The 16,516-nt window shown below is 47.5% G+C and overlaps 1 protein-coding gene across 3 annotated transcripts in view; it reads right to left on the bottom strand.

Moving 5' to 3' along the window:
- Positions 1-16,516, bottom strand: part of LOC119967496 (protein argonaute-4) — a 119,796-nt gene that overhangs the window by 86,150 nt on the left and 17,130 nt on the right. The window lies entirely within an intron of this gene.

The raw sequence follows: 16,516 nt of genomic DNA, 5'->3' as shown, positions 1-16,516 counted from the left end.
GATTTATTTTTCACTTTCATTTCCCCTTCATCCTTCTGCCAATGGCTGGTTCTAAATTTGCCAAACACTCAACAGCTTATCCAGGTTATTCCTTGTACAAGTCCTGTACACGTCCTCCCCGTGTGTGCGTGGGTTTCCTCTGGGTGCTCCGGTTTCCTCCCACAGTCCAAAGATGTGCGGGTTAGGTGGATTGGCCATGCTAAATTGCCCGTAGTGTCCTAAAAAGTAAAGGTTGGGGGGGGGGGGGGGTTGTTGGGTTACGGGTATAGGGTGGATACGTGGGTTCGAGTAGGGTGATCATTGTTCGGCACAACATTGAGGGCCGAAGGGCCTGTTCTGTGCTGTACTGTTCTATGTTCTAAGCCAAGAGAGAAAGTTAGCAGGGTTTCAGATGACTGGACAGCAGAGTATTTTAAAAAATATTTTTATACAACTATTTTAATTTTATACATAATAAAGACAAAACAACACAACCAAATCAAAATAACAGTCCTCTTACCTACGACCCCCAGACCCTAGCTCCAACCCTCCAAGAATGTCTAATCCCTCCCCTTTGCAACTAATGGCGACAAGCTGTTTGAAATACAAAATGAACAGCTGTCATCTTCGTTAAAACCCCTCAATTGCTCCTGTATTTAACTTTCTCTAGGTCTAGGAACTCCATCAGATCTCCCAGCAACAGAGGCACTGGGTGGAGAAGCTGACCTCCATCCCATCAACACCCACCTCTGGTTTAGCTCACTGGGCTACATCGCTGGCTTTTAAAGCAGACCAAGCAGGCCAGCAGCACGGTTCGATTCCCGTACCAGCCTCCCCAGACAGGTGCCGGAATGTGGCGACTAGGGGCTTTTCACAGTAACTTCATTGAAGCCTACTTGTGACAGTAAGCGATTTTCTATTTCTATTTTCTCTAGGCAATCAGCGAAGGCCTCCGTGCCCCTCCGCAGCTCTGGCGACCCGCTTCCAGGCAATCAGCAAAGGCCAGGACATCGGCCCCCATACCCGTCTGCAGCTCCAGCGAGTCCAACACCCCAAAATTGCCCACCAAGGGACAGGGCTCCAGAATCGCTGACATGCTGCTAAGAAGAAGGAGACCCAGAAATCCACAAGCTTGGGACACGAACAGATTGACCGGGCCCCTACACGTGCTCACACTTGTTCCCACCCTTGTAAAAAAACCCGGCTCAACTTGGGCATAGTCAGGTGAGCCCTATACACCACTGCCAAGTTGTATTAAGCCAAACCTCACACACGATGACATGGAGTTTACCCTCCTCAGGGCCTCACTCCACACCTAATCATCCAACACCAGTGCAATGCCTCCTCCCACTTAGCCTTAACCCTCTCCCCCGATACAAAGTCCTCCAATATAATCCATCCATAGGTCCCAGAAGTGCTCCTTTCCTCCAACCCTGCAAGCGAAAGAACCCTTTCCATTAACGGGGAATGTCTGGAGAATGGTTTTGCAAAATTGTAAACTTAAATTTCTGAATGAGTCAGACTGCAAGAGCCTACATACACATCTCAGACAATTCCTCTAAACTGGCAAACCATCCCTCCAGGAACAGATCCCACATACTTTCAACCCTTTTCCCTCCCACCACTTGAACATGGCATCCAACCTTGCAGGCTTAAACATATGATTCACACAAGTTGGAGCCAACTTCGATATCGACCAATTTAAAATGCTGTCTTCAAGGTGGAGACAACCAAATATTTCACCGATGAGAATGGGAGCGAGGCCATCGCTAATACCCTCAGCCCAGACCCTCTAGATGACCCCATGGCTCCTGGATCAATACACCAACTCAATACCTTCTCCTCATTCATCAGCCAATAATAGTACATCAGGTTCTGCAATGCCAAGCCCCGACCTTCTGTCCCTCCAAAGGATTGTCCTTCGAATCCATGTAGTCTGCCCGCCCATATAAAATAAATGATCAATTTTTAAACTACCCCCCCCCCCCCCCAAAAAAAAGGATTTAGGAAGAGAAATCAGCAAATACTGGAACAAGAACAAAGATCTCAGCAAAACGTTCATTTGGATTGACTGAACTCTGTCCGCCAAGGACAGAAGAAGATTGTCCCACCTCTGAAAATGAGTCCTGACCTGACCCACCAAGTTCATATAGTCATCTTATGGAACTGGACCCAATGCTAGGCCACCTGAACCCCCAGATACCTAAAGTTGGTACCAGCCAACCAGAGTGGCTGCAGCCCCAGATTGACTATCCTTCCCAGGGGATTAACTGGGAAGTACTCACTTTTTTCCAGATTTAACTTATACCCTGAAAAAGAGGATATTGCACAAATATCCCCACCCTCAATGATGGAGGAGCCCAGCACATATGTGCAAAAAACAAGGCTGAGGCATTCGCAATAAGCTTTAGCCAGATATGCCAAGTAGATGATCATCTCGGTCTCCTCCAGAAGTCCCCAGCATCACAGATGTCAGTCTTCAGCCAATACGATTCACTCCACATGATATCAAAAAACGGCTGAAGGCACTGGATAATGCAACGGCTCTGGGCCCTGACAACATCCCAGCAATAGTACTGAAGGCACATGTTTTGGGGTTGCGGAAGATTATGGGCGAGAATTTTTGTGGTCTTAGCCAGGATAGTGGAGAAGGTGGAGGACCCGGACCCTTTGGTGGCGATATTTGGGGATTCAGAGAAGCCAGAGCTCATGGAGAGGAGGACGGCCGATGTGCTGGGCTTCGCTTCTCTGATTGCACGGCGGTGAATTTTGCTGGAGTGACAGTCGGCATCGCCACCGGGGGTAGCGGCTTGGCTGGGTGACCTGTACGACTTCCTGCGGTTAGAGAAGATAAAGTATGAGTTAAGGGGCTTAGCGGGGAGGTGGGGGTTTGAGAAAAGGTGGGGAAAGTTGGTGACTGTGCTGGAGGAGCTGTTCGTCGCAGTGGGTTCGGGGGAAGAGGGTGAAAAAGAGGAAAAATTTGTATAGACTGTATCGTTGATTGTTGGGAAGTATGTTCCCCGGGGAAGTATGTTTATTTGCTGTAACCTGTTTTAATGCATATTTGTAAAAAAATACATTTTTACAAAAATTGTACTGAAGACTTGTGCTCCAGAGCGTGTTGCACCCCTAGTCAAGCTGTTCCAGTAGAGCTACAACACTCGCGTCGACCCGGCAATGTGGAAAGTTGCCCAGGTATATCCTATACAAATAAAACAGGACAAATCTAACCCAGCCAATTACCGCCCTATCAGTCTACTCGCCATCATCAGGAAAGTGATGGCAGGAGTCATCAACAGTGCTATCAAGCGACACTTACTCAGCAATAACCTGCTCACAGACGCTCAGTTTGGATGTTGCCAGCATCACTCAGCTCCTGACCTCATTACAACCTTGGTTCAAAAATTGGACAAAAGAGCTGAATGCCAGAGGTGAGGTGAGAGTAACTGCCCTTGACATCAAGGCAGCATTTGACTGAGTATGGCATCAAGGAGGCCTAGCTAACTTGAGTCAATGGGAATCAGTGGAAAAACTCTCTGCTGGTTGGAGCCATACCTGGCCCAAAGGAAGATGGTTGTGGTGGTTGGAGGTCAATCAACTCCAGGACATCACTACTGCAGGAGTTCCTCAGGGTGTGTTCTAGGCTCAACCATCTTCAGCTGTTTCATCAATGACTTCCCTTCCATGATAAGGTCAGAAGTGGGGATGTTTGTGAATGACTGCACAATATTCAGCACCATTCGCAACTCCTTAGATAATTCAGCAGCCCATGTCCACAAGCAGCAAGACCTGGACAATATCCAGGCTTGGGTTGACAAGTGGCAAGTTACATTCGCGCCACACAAGTGCCGGGCCATCTCCTACAAGAGATGATCTAACCACCGCCCATTGACATTCAATGGTATTACCATTGCTGAATCCCCCACAATCAACATCCTGAGGGTTACCATTGACCAGAAACTGAACTGGACTAACCATAATAATGCTGTGGCTACCAGGGGAGGTCAAAGAGGAGGAATCCTACGGCAAGTAACTCACCGTTTGGGCCCCTCCATAACTCACAGGGGCTGTTTAGCACAACGCTAAATTGCTGGCTTTGAAAGCAGACCAAGCAGGCCAGCAGCACGGTTCGATTCCCGTAACAGCCTCCCCAAACAGGCGCCGGAATGTGGCAACTAGGGGCTTTTCACAGTAACTTCATTTGAAGCCTACTCGTGACAATAAGCGATTTTCATTTTTCATTTCACCTCCAGACCACCCAAAGCATGTCCGCCATCTACAAGTCAGGAGCGTAATGGAATACTCTCCACTTGCCTAGATGAGTGCAGCTCCAACAGCATTCAAGAAGCTCGACACCATTCAGGACAAAGTAGTCTGCTTGATTGCTCTCCCCCTCCCACAAACATTCAAACCCTCCACCACCGACGAACAGTGGCAGCCATGTGTACCATCTACAGGATGCACTGCAGAAACTTACCAATGTTCCTTCGACAACACCTTCCGACCCCAAGACCACTGCCATCTAGAAGGACAAGAGTAGCACCTTCCAACCCCACCATCTGGAGGTTCCCCTCCAAGTCACTCACCACCCTGACTTGGAAATATATCGCCGTTCCTTTACTGTCACTGGGGCAACATCCTGGAACACTCGTCCTTACAACATAGTGAGTGTACCTACACCTCAAGGACTGCAGCGGTTCAAGAAGGCAACTCACCACCATCTTCTGAAGGGAAACTAGGGATGGGCAATAAATGCTGGCCTAACCAGCGATGCCCACAGCCTGTAAATGAAAAAAAAAGACTCCATACTGGAGAAGATCGGCAGTACTCCATGACCCCAACAATGGAACTCTTGGCAGAGAGAAAAGCTGCAGATGTAATTTGATCTGCTCTCCACAGGGAAGGCAGTCCACCAGCTCCGCCAGGCATGTGGGGGTGGGTCTCCCACGAACATGGTGACTAGGCCAGTGCATGCTGTCGAATAGATAGCGCATGTTAGGAACAGAAATGGTAGGATGGTGGTAGACCCAAACGAGGTGAACAAGGTAGTTGCAAACTTTTACTGAGGTATGTATACCTCCGAACCCCCGGAGTGGGTCTCGGAGATTAAGCAATTCCTTGGCAGACTAGACATACTGGTGGTGGCGGAGGAAAGGAAACAGGGGCTGGGAGGGCAGAAAACAGTGGCTGAAGCACCACTGAGGCTGGGCGAAATTGTGGAATGTATTCATTCCATGCAGTCAGGAAAAGCACCAAGACCGGATGGGTTCCCGGTAGACTTTTACAAGACAGTTGCAGCAGCACTGGCCCTGCACTCGAGAGAGAGAGAGATGTTCAATAATTCACTGTTGAAGAGGGCCTGTCGCCCAGACTGGCCTAGGCCTTGATCTCATTGATCCACAAAAAGGACAAAGACCCGATAGTGTCGATCATACAGACCCATCTCTCAAACACAGATGTGAAAATTCTGGTGAAAGCTTTGGCGAGACGCCTGGAGATCTGCATGCTAGAAGAGATCGTGGAAGATCAGACCGGGTTTGTTCAGATCAGACAGCTAACAGCACATCAGACACCTGCTAAATGTAATAATGACCCCATCCGGGGAGAGGACACCAGACATGATTGTCTTCTTGGATGCTGAGAAGGCCCTTGATTGTGTAGAATGGAGGTACGTCATGGAGGGGCCCAAACGATTTGGGTTTGGAACAGGGTTCATCATGTGGGTGAAGCCCCTGTAACGGGCTCCTCTGGCGAACGTATGGACGAATGCCACCAGCTCAGAGTACTTTCGGCTGCATTGGGAAAGGAGGCAGGGATATCGGTCATCACTGCTTCTGTTCGCACTGGCAATCAAGCCACTGACCATTACCCTCAGATCAGCAGAGTAGCGGGTGAGCATTCAGTGAGGGGGCAGGGAACACACAGTTCCACACTATGCAGATGACCTGCTCCTCTATATTTCAAATCCTCTGGCCAGCCTGGGAAAGATAACAGGACTCCTCAGCCTCGGAGTGGCTCTCCAACCTGGCTGAGTTGCTGAAATCAGAAAAGGTGAACTTCTGGATCGGGGGTCAGAGGGGAAGTTTCATGACACTTGAAAGCTCATGATGAACCCACCCCATCACACCACACATGGAACACCGAGGAGGCGGATTTTCCTAACCTCCCTCAAGAATACAATAGGGGAACAGACTCCCTCTATCACAACGAGTGCACATATAAAGAAAGCCAAGAGTCCTGACATAGACTGTAAATATGAATGTAAATAACAGAATGTGAGCACGCAAACCATGGTCACGAGTAAAGTGACAAACATTTTTACAGGTGTATATGCAACAAATGTTGCCTAGTTTCTTTGTTAATATATTTCCCTATGGCGTTGTTTTGTTTTATTATTTCTACAAATCGTTTTACAAAACCTTAAAATCTCAATAAAAATATTTTTTTAAAAAGCTATTGCCCTGACAACATCTTGGCTGTCTCACTGAAGACGTGCTCCAGAACCAGCTGTTAACCAAACTGTTAAGAACACAGCTACTGCACTGGCATCTACCCGATAACATGAAATTACCCAGGCATGTCTTGACCATAAAAAGCAGGACCAATCAATTACTTCCCCATCAGTTTACACTCGAGCAACAGAAATGCTGATAGTGCTATGAAGCAGCCGCAGCACTTACCTAGCAATAAACTGTTCACCATACCAAAGCAATATACTGCAGATGCTGGGAAACGTGAAATAAAAACATAAAGAAGTTGGAAATATTCAGGTCAGGCAGCTCCTGATACTCAGGCCATGGCGCACCTCTGGTGAAAAACAGAGTTACCACTTAAAATGTTTGCTACACAGAGCGCTGGTTGGTTTGCTGAATATTTCCAGCATTTCCTGTTTTCATTAGTAACTGCCCGCTAATGCTCAGTTTGAGTTCTGCTAGGGTCACTCAGCTCCAGATCTCATTACAGCCGGGCGGCACGGTGGCTAGCACTGCTACCTCATGGCGCTGAGGACCCGGCTTCGATCCCAGCCCCAGGTCACTGTCGGGGGGGAGTTCGCACATTCTCCCTGTGTTTGCGGGGGTCTCACCCCCACACCCAAAGATGTGCAGGGGAGGGGGATTGGCCATACTCAATTTCCCCTTAATTGGAAAAAAAAAGAATTGGGTACTCTAAATTTATTTAATAAAAATAACTCATTACAGCCTTGGTCCAACCATAGACGGAATTCCAGAGGGGAGATGAGAGTCACTGCCTTTAATGTCATTGTCGCATTTGACGGAGTAAAAGGTGAGCCAAAAGAAAAGAATCTAATTCCCCCCTTGACATCCAACAGCATTACCTTCGCTAAACCCACACCATCAACATTCTGAGTTGCCATTGACCAGAAATCTAACTGGACCAGCCAAATGGCTATCAGAGCAGGTCAGAGGCTGTTGGGAATTCCACAGGGAGTGGCTCACTTCTTGAAGCCCCAAAGCCTGCCCATCTCGCACAGGGCACAAAGCAGGAGTATGATGGAATACTCTCTTGTCTGGATGAGTGCTGAATGACACTGAAGAAACGACACCATCCAAAATGAAGCAGCTCATTTGATCGGCACCCAATCCGGCACCAGTGTATAGTGGCAATAGTGTACACAATACACAAGATGCACTGCAGCAACTCATCAATTCTCCTGTTAAGCCTCTGAACTCTATTACCTGGATGGCCAAGGACAGCAGATCAGAGGAAGACCACCACCTGCAAGCTCTCTTCCAAATCCCACACCAGGCTGACTTGAAACTATATAGTCATTCCTTCAATATCATTGGATCAAAATCCGACAACTTGATCCGAGGGCAGGTCAGCCAGCAACAGTGAGGCGAGGCGGCAGGTGAAAACCACAAGCCAAGGTGAGCCAGCCGGTCAGCAGCCATCAAGTAGCGAAGGGAGCAGGTGAGAGGCGAATTGACCTAGCTAGGACCAAGGAGGGTAGGCCAGCCAGCAATGAGGCAAGACGCAAGGCACCAGGCACCAGGCAAAAGCTACAAGCCGAGAAGATCCAGTTGGTCAGCAGCGGTGAAGCAGCAAGGGCAGCAGGATGAGCTGACCAGGGCTGGAGAGGACAGGCCAGTGGGCAAAGAGGCAAGGCACAAGGCCAAAAGTACAAGCCAAGGTAAGCCAGCCAGTCAGTAGCTGTTGAGCAGAAGGGGTGCAGGCGAGGGGAGGTGCCTGGTGAAAACCGTGGGACAAGATGAGCCAGCCAGTCCACAGCAAGGGGAGCTGAGATGTGTCTCAACCAGGGTTGAGGAGGTAGGCCAGCTAGCAACAGTGAGAGCCTGGCAAATGCCACAAGGTGGTGAGCCAGCCGGTCAGGGTCAGCAGCCACTGAGCAACCAAGGGGAGCAGGAAAGGGGCAACTTGACCCTCAGGGCTGGGGAGGGCATAGCAGCCATGCCCTCCTCAGCCAACAACAGTGAGGTAAGGTGCTAGTGGAAAGTCATGGGTCAAGGCAGGACAGCCAGTCAGCAGCTGTGGAGCAGCGAGGAGAGGTGAGGGGATCCAGCCAGTGCAGAGGGCAGCCAGCCAGCAATAGCGAGGCACCGAATAAAGCCTTACCAGCATGAGGAAACGAGTGTGGCAGGAGGCTGCCTTGAAGACCCCAGGCGAGCAAGGTAGTGAAATTGAAATTGTGAGCATGGGAGTGTGAGGAGTGGGGATGGGAGGAAAGTGTGTGTGTGTGGGGGGGGGGGGCAGGGAGGGTTCATGTGTGAGGGCTGAATTGCATTTTCGAAGGAGGAAGAGTTTGAGTGGAGAATTTGAGGCTGCGCTTTTGCGTTCTGCGGGGCGACGGTGGGTGCGGGGCCCCACAAAGTGTACATCTGCCTCTGCAAAATCCAAACACTTGACCTGAGCATCATTCAAAATATACTTCCCAGGAGACCAAGACACATACTCAACTGTTACAACTATTACAATTATAAAATTATTTGGTTCATTTCCACACAATCAAAGGACAAGCAAATAAGGAACAAATTGACAAGTCAACAGAGTAGAAATTGTCCAATGCAAGTGGTCAGTACTGAAGTCAGGAAACTGGCTAAGACTTATACTTGGTATAAAATTTGTTTCCTCCGAAGTCAAACTTGCAGCATCCCTCAAATTAAATGGTGTAGGAGTATGTTTAGTGAATTATTAAAAACTGGAACACAATGCCACAACTAATATCGGTCTTCATGTCACATGCTGGGCTCTTTAAAAGCTTGAATTAAAATAGTATTTTCTAATGCGTAGTGGGGTAGGATCTCCAGCCTAATGGACTATTATAAATCAGAGTAAAGCCAGAGTGTCCATCACAAACATAATTTGCATATCATGAAAAAAAAAACATTGGATTTTCTTTTACTCTTCAATGTGCCTTAGCAGATCAGACAACAAACCTATTCAAAGTCAATTGCTTTTATGGTGACAAGGAAAATAATTAAATATCAGTAATACTTTGGTTTATTTGGATGAGATGTTTAACATAATCGTGGGTTATGTGATTGGATTTCTAAGCCAGAAGCATTCTAATCTCACCACAGCAGTAAGGGAAATTAAAATTCAGTTAATTAAATAAATCTTGAACAAAGAATGGTACTGATTATGGTGACCATGTAACTACTAGGATGCTGTAAAAACCAAATGGTTCACTTACATCCTTCAGGAAAGGTAATCTGGTATCCTTAATCATCATGTGGCTGACCCCATACGAACACAGGGACAAAGCCAGCCACCTGTTGGCACACCAGCTGAGAGATTGTGCAAATTAAGGACAACAGAGGTATGCTAGAAACTGATCTAGACATGGTTAACAAGACCTTCAAGGACTTTTACAGGGGACTGTACACCTCAGAGCCCCCACCAGGGGACTCGGGGATGAAACAGTTCATCAATGGACTAGACATGCCAGTTGTGGGGAAGGACAGAAAACAGGGCCCAAGAGCACCACTGGAACTGGGAGAGATCATGGAGAGTACAAACCCCATGCATCCGAGGAAGGCGTCGGGACCAGACGTGTTCCCGACAGACTTCTACAAATCATTTGCGACAGCACTAGCCCCGTACCAGTGGGAGATGTTCACAGACTCGCTGGCGAGGGGCACACTGCCACCTACACTAGCACAAGCTTAAAACTCGCTAATACCTAAGAAAGACAAAGACCCATATGAATGTGGTTCATACAGACCCATCTTGCGACTGAACGTAGACGCCAAAATATTGGCCGAAATCCTAGACAAAAAGCTAGAAGACTGCGTATCAGAGGTGGTAGCAGAGGATCAAACGGGCTTTGTCAGAGGTAGACAGCTTACATTGAACATCAGGCACCCGCTAAATGTGAAATCATGACCCCATCCGGGGACAGAGCACCTGAGGTGATTGTCTCCCTGGATGCAGAAAAGGCCTTCGACAGAGTCGAGTGGAAGTAACCGAGAGGTGCTGGAGCGGATTGGGCTCGAAAAATGTTTCACCTCAGGTGAAACTCCTGTACAATGCTCCCATGGCAAGCGTACGGACAAACAACACCAGCTCTCAGTACTTCCAGCTCCACAGGGGCACCAGGCAGTGATGCCCGCTGTTGCCTCTGCTCTTCGCCCTAGCAATCGAACCATTAGCGATCGCTCTCAGAGCAGCAAAGAACTGGAGGGGTATCCAAAGAGGAGACAGAGAGCACAGAGTCTTGCTCTATGCGGATGACCTGCTCCTCTACATCGCGGACCGACGAAGCAGCATGGAAGGAATCATCACACTCCTGAAAAAGTTTGGTGCCTTCTCGGGCTACAAATTCAACATGAGCAAAAGTGAGATTTTCCCGGTGAACCCGCAAGGGGAAAGGGACAGCACTGGTGGGACTGCCGTTTAAACAGGCCCACCACAAATTCCGCTACCTGGGGATCCAAATCGCTCATGACTGGAAAGGGATCCACAAATGGAACCTGACCAGTCTGACAGAGGAAGTCAAAAAGGACCTGCAGAGATGGAACACATTCCCACCCTCCCTGGCAGGGAGAGTACAGGTGATCAAAATGAACGTACTGCCCAGATACCTCTTCCTACTAAGATCCATCCCGATCTATATCCCCAAGGTCGTTTTCAACGCACTGGACAAATTAATCATGGCATTTGTATGGGGTGGGGGGGAAAGAATGCTAGGATCACAAAGAAGGTCGTACAGAAAACAAAATCCAGGGGAGGGCTAGCCTTCCCAAACCTACAATTCTACCATTGGGCAGCGATGGCAGAAAGAATGATAGGATGGATAAAGGAGTCAGAGGCCAAGTGGGTGCATGCGGAGGAGGCCTCCTGCAAGGGGACCTACGGGCCCTCGCCACGGCGGCAGTCCCACCCCGTCCAAGAAACACTCCAGTGGTGATGACCACCCTCCAGACGCGGAACCAACCACGGCAGCAATTCAGACTGACCGAAATGCCCGGAAAAGCCCCCATCAGCAATAACCACAGATTCACACCAGCACTCACCGATGCCACCTTCAAAAAAGGTGGAGATAGGACAGGGGGAACATTCACATTCAGGGATCTATGCACGGGCCACAACATTCGAAGAACTAACGCAGAGATTCCAATTATCTAAAGGCAACAAACTCATACCTGCAGCTTAAAAACTTCCTATGGAAAGAGACACTGACATACCCTCGACCACCACGACAGAAGAGCTACTGGACGCAGACATCCTAGGCAGAGGGAACTGTAGTGAAATGTACAAATGACTGCTAGAGAGGGCTGACACCGAACTGGACACGATCAGGAGGAAATGGGAGGAAGACTTGGGGTTCGAAATAGGGTGGGGATTCTGGAGCGAAGCACTGCACAGGATCAACTCTACCCCCACATGCATGAGGCTCAGCCTAACACAGTTAAAAGTGGTACATAGAGCCCACTTGACCAGAACCAGAATGAGAAGGTTCTTCCCAGAGGTGGAGGATAGATGTGAATGGTGCCAAGGAGACTCGGCCAACCATGCCCACATGCTCTGGTCTTGCCCCAGACATGCTGGGTACTGGACAGCCTTCTTCGAGGCAACATCCAAGGTGGTGGGGATGAGGGTGGAGCCATGCCCGAAAGTGGCGGTCTTCAGAGTATCAGACCAGCCAGATCTCTTCTTGGGGAGGAGGGCAGACGCCCTTGCCTTTGCCTCACTGATCGCCCGCCGTAGAATTCTGCTCGGTTGGCAATCAGCAGCAACACATAGAGCTGCAGACTGGCTGTCGACCTATCAGCATTTCTCCAAATGGAGAAAATCAAATTCACCATCCGTGGGTCGGAAGAGGGAACCATTCACCCGACTGTTCCGAGACCTGTTTGTGGCCAACACATAAATAAATAGCCAGTACCAGGGGGATACAGCCAGGACAAGATGGCAAGATAGAAAGAGGAAAACAAGGGAGGACCTTGGGTGGGGTGGGGGAGGTGGGGAAGCAAGGTGAGGTAGTAAAACCCAGTGGAAAAAATGGAGAGCAGCAGTGAAAAAAAAAAGGGGAGGGGAAAAGATAGGGAGGATGGGTTAGGTACGTTTTGGCGCAGCCATTTGGACGCGGCCGTTGTGGCGCGGCCGTTTTGGCGCCAGCCGTTTTGACGCCAGCTGTTTTGGCCCCGGACGTTTTGGCCATAATAAGATAATAACATTTCTTTATTTGTAAATTAGCCTCAGTTGAGTTGGCTGCTGGTGCGGGTCCGCTGTCACAAGTGTTTCCTTCTATCACCATATTTTTATATATTTTTTAACTAAACCAATTCGCATACCCATATGGTGGCTGAGGAAGTATCAACGAAACTTGGTAAAGAAAAATTTGTTCATAACGGATTCCTTTACGTCTTTGACAAAACAAGCAAAGGTGACAGCAAAGTGAAATTTTGGCGTTGTGAGAAAAAAAACCGGTGCAAAGCACGGCTCCATACTAAAGCTGCAAACGTGGTGAGGCAGCAGAACAGCCATTCGCATGATGCTTCTGCTGCACTAGTAGAGGTTGCACTCGTGAAAACTAAAATAAAAAAGAGAGCACAGGAAACCCTTGAGGCACCGACTGTAGTTCTTAATGAATGTTTGACAGACATATCCCAAGCTAGTCTACCAGCCATTTCTAGTATATCTGCTTTGAGGAGAATGATAAGCAGAAAGCATAATTATGTATTGAACGCCCCCACCAATCCAAGTAATTTACAACAATTGATTGTGCCAGAATGCTGCAGGATATATGACCCTCAACCAGGAGTGGAAGAAAATTTTTTACTTTGTGATAGCGGACCAGGTCACGACCGGATATTAATCTTCGGAAGACAGAGCTGGCTACAGCACTTATTGACATTTGATATGTGGTTTGCAGATGGCACATTCAGTATTGCTCCCAGCCTCTTTTCTCAGATTTATGTAATTATGGTAAAAAAAACGGAGGAGTTACTCCTACGGTTTATGCTCTTTTGCCCAACAAGCAACGCACCACATATGCGAGAATGTTTGCATTATTGAAAGAAATCGAACGCAACTTGAAACCCAGTTCAATCGTCTGTGATTATGAACAAGCTGCGCACAGTGCTATGAAAGACATATTCCCTGATGTTCAAATAAAAGGATGTTTTTTTCATTTAGCTCAAAATATGCATAAACATCTAGCTAGTATGGGGTTCCGTAGTTTGTATAACACTGATCCAGATTTCGCGTTAAAAGCTAAAATGATTATTGCCATTGCCTTTGTACCTTTGAACAAAATCGATGTATATCTGGATGCTTTAGCGACCCAACTGCCGCAAGAACATCAAGATTTACTCAACTGGTTTGAAGATACATATGTTGGTCGTCTGAACAGACGAGGAAATGGTAGACGAACACCTTTATTTCGCCCTGAGATTTGGAACCTTTATCAGAGAACATTAAACGGGGAAGACCGCACAAACAATAATGCGGAGGCAGCCCACCGTCGATTGAAATACGAACTTGGCATGCATCATCCCACCATTTGGATACTAATTGATGGCCTGCGTAAAGTACAGAAAGGTAGAGATGCATATTTTGAAAGGTTTCTAGCCGGCCATGAACCGCCACAAAAACTAAAAAAGTATAGAGATGCAGATGAATGAATACATTAAACTGTTCTTAAATTTGAAAACATGGATGCTATCGAGTACTTGAGGAGCCTTGCTCATAATTACCAAATGAACTAAACTAAAGGTTTTTTAACTTCGTTTTTAACTAAATGAACTAGAACATAGAACATAGAACAGTACAGCACAGAACAGGCCCTTCAGCCCTCGATGTTGTGCCGAGCAATGATCACCCTACTTAAACCCACGTAACCCGTATACCCGTAACCCAACAATCCCCCCATTAACCTTACACTACGGACAATTTAGCATGGCCAATCCACCTAACCCGCACATCTTTGGACTGTGGGAGGAAACCGGAGCACCCGGAGGAAACCCACGCACACACAGGGAGGACGTGCAGACTCCACACAGACAGTGACCCAGCCGGGAATCGAACCTGGGACCCTGGAGCTGTGAAGCATTGATGCTAACCACCATGCTACCGTGAGGCCTATTTAAGGTTTTTAACTAAATGAACTAATTTAAGGTTTTTAATTTACAATAAAGATAAAAGAATACATGAAAGTGTTCTAAAATTTGAAAACATGGATGCTATCGAGTACTTGAGGAGCCTTGCTCATAATCACCAAATGAACTAAACTAAATGAACTAATTTAAGGTTTTTTAATTTACTTGCAACAATTTGCAACAGGTTACTAGCCACAAAAACTAAAAGAATTTCTGTCGTCTGCGCCCAAACGGCCGCGCCAAATTGGCTGCGCCCAATTGTCCCATGGCGCCCAAACGGCTGCGCCAAAACGGCCGCGCCCAATTGTCCCATCCCCAGGGAGGATCGTATGCTGAGCCAGATGGCGAGACTGTAAATAGAGAAACCCAAGAACATATAGTGCAGAAGGAGGCCATTCAGCCCATCGAGTCTGCACCAACCCACTTAAGCCCTCACTTGCACCCTATCCCCACAGCCCAATAACCCCTCCTAACCTTTTTGGTCACTAAGGGCAATTTATCATGGCCAATCCACCTAACCTGCACGTCTTTGGACTGCGGGAGGAAACCGGAGCACCCGGCGAGAACGTGTAGACTCCACACAGAGTGACCCAGCAGGGAATCGAACCTGGGACCCTGCCACTGTGAAGCCACAGTGCTATCCACTCGTGCTACTGTGCTGCCCATTAAGAAGAAACCTTTGAGACTGTACAACAAATGAAAACAAACGGCATGTATATAATTTTGAAAATGCCAATAAAACAATTTTCAAAAAAAGTAATGTGGTTGACTCTAAACCGCTCTACGAATGGCCTAACAAGCCACTGTTGTATCAAAACCAGCAAGACTGACCGCAGCAGTTCCGAAAGTGCCCACACCATCTGCTCAAGTGTAACAAATCTGGCATCAGCAACACCCACATCCTGTGAGTGAACAAAGCAAAACACTACAACCTGATGAGGCATGAGTAATTTTGTCTTTTCTATATGGGCAGCACGGTAGCATAGTGGTTAGCATCAATGCTTCACAGCTCCAGGGTCCCAGGTTCGGTTCCCGGCTGGGTCACTGTCTGTGCGGAGTCTGCACGTCCTCCCCGTGTGTGCGTGGGTTTCCTCCGGGTGCTCCAGTTTCCTCCCACAGTCCGAAGATGTGCAGGTTAGGTGGATTGGCCATGCTAAATTGCCCGTAGTGTCCTAAAAAGTAAGGTTAAGGGGGAGTTGTTGGGTTACGGGTATAGGGTGGATACGTGAGTTTGAGTAGGGTGATCATTGCTTGGCACAACATCGAGGGCCGAAGGGCCTGTTCTGTGCTGTACTGTTCTATATTTGGAATTGCCTCTGCATCATGTTTGCTCTGGCTGTAAAATCCTGTTGTTCCATCACCATACTTCTTTCAACTTTTGAAACTACTGTGTACATTAGTAGTTGGGAAGGAATTACAAAATTCACCAACGTCACCCTTTACCGGTGAGGGTTGAAATCCCCAAAGCATCCACTATCAACTTCAGAAATAAGCTGCAATAAGCCACATAGCGAGGGGGTGTCTTCTACTAAAAATTGACAGTCTTACCAGGACATTTTCATAAACATAATGGATTCTCCAGTCCTCTGTTAGGAGGTTGTCACCCAGCCACAATATTTACTAAATTTGAGGATTATCAGACACCAACAGCATTTTCATATATCTTCCGTGTTTAACAGAAGACAACCGACTTTGGTCTCAGAATTGCATGCAAACTTCCCTCAAACTACATACAAAGGTTTTCAAGTAAGTACACGGAGTCCTCAAATGTCTAAAATGTTTATGATTAGCAAAATATTTATGATCAGTAAACGTTTTGCACGATAAGTATGAAACATACCACTTCCTTTTCTTCTGAATTATAATCCTCTTTGTTTGCACGTAAAATCATAATCTACGAAATCTACACACATTGCAGTTATATCAGCCAAACAGGATATGACATTTAATGCATA

The sequence above is a fragment of the Scyliorhinus canicula genome, chromosome 1, assembly GCF_902713615.1.
Source record: "Scyliorhinus canicula chromosome 1, sScyCan1.1, whole genome shotgun sequence".
In the NCBI taxonomy this organism is placed as follows: domain Eukaryota; kingdom Metazoa; phylum Chordata; class Chondrichthyes; order Carcharhiniformes; family Scyliorhinidae; genus Scyliorhinus; species Scyliorhinus canicula.
The sequence above is the reverse complement of the archived record's forward strand: the minus strand, read 5'-3'. Positions and strand labels throughout refer to the sequence as shown.